The sequence below is a fragment of the Rhagoletis pomonella genome, unplaced genomic scaffold, assembly GCF_013731165.1.
Source record: "Rhagoletis pomonella isolate Grant_MI unplaced genomic scaffold, Rhpom_1.0 Rhpom_scaffold_00003, whole genome shotgun sequence".
NCBI lineage: Eukaryota > Metazoa > Arthropoda > Insecta > Diptera > Tephritidae > Rhagoletis > Rhagoletis pomonella.
Window position 1 is genome coordinate 22,026,362 of NW_023458557.1, and position 1,264 is coordinate 22,027,625.

Sequence of the window (1,264 nt, forward strand, 5' to 3'; positions counted from 1 at the left end):
GTTAAATATAAGGCAGCCGAATGTCAGAAAATGAACAGAGAATGCTGTTTTATTACTTCACCTGTTTATTGAGCCATGAGTCAGACCTATGTACAGCCATAATAAAGACATATTAAGGTAAAACCGTTCTCTCAGTACGTCGGCCATATTTCATTTTTGAAGTTTGCCAAAATCTTAAAATCATATAAAATTGTGAGTAAAAAAAAGGAATTGTTCAAAGTTGTTGTTGTTTGAGATTGAAAATGAGATTGTGTGAGTTTTTGTGTAAAATTTTAAAATGAAATTGCTTGCAAAAGTCAAGAATTTGAAAAATTCCTCTCAGCGGTTCTACCTTCGTATTTTTTTTATCATATGTACAGCTTTTTAATTACTATTTGAACATCGATTCTCTTTATAGGAAGACGTTGAACATTTCTGCTGCAAATCCCTATTGAAGGAGCTCTCTCTTTGAGAAGCTACTCTTTGACTTTGAGTAGCAAAAGAAGGAGGGCGTACGGGACAGTTTTAGCACAAAAGTTTTTAGCCAAGGTTTCAATGAATATCCCCATGAAACAAATATTGCTCGACAAGTAAATGAAATAATTGTTTTTTGAAATTTTTTCTAAAAATAAATTTTCCAAACAGCTTCATTTGAATTCAAAATCATCAAAAGCAAATCACGTAAAAGTGGTTTAAACTGTGCGCACTTCTTTCATGTCTAGTAGTTTTTTTAAGATTGGCCCACAAAATAATAATACAGAGAGAAACAAACGATCAAGTAGAAGTGAGAACTTGCACAACTGCCCATTTATAGCTCGGTTCTATAGCTTGAGAAGTAATAGGTTTAGACACTTTTATCAAAGTTGATAAATCTGAATTTGAACCAGTTTTGTTACACAAATACTTTTATGTGCGACAAAAAATATTGGCTTAAATTTGTAATTTTGTTTGCCAAATAAACATTCGCATTTGCAAAAGCTCCGCATTGATTATTGCGAATGCGAAAGCGAATACGAATATTAAAATTAATGCGGAAGCTCCGCAGTTGCGAATGCGAATGCGAATACTCGTAACAACCCTGGTTCTTATTTAGCTATCATCTATTATAGCAAACTTGTAATTGAAAAGGTAAGTTTATGAAAAGGCATTGATGAGTGGCAACACTGTAGTAAGCACCACTGAGTGCTCCAGTAATCGACAAAATTCTGCGTATACAGACAACGTTTAAGTATAAGTTCTGCGTTCTTGACTAATTTTACCTTAACAGCCGATTTCTCAGTGGATA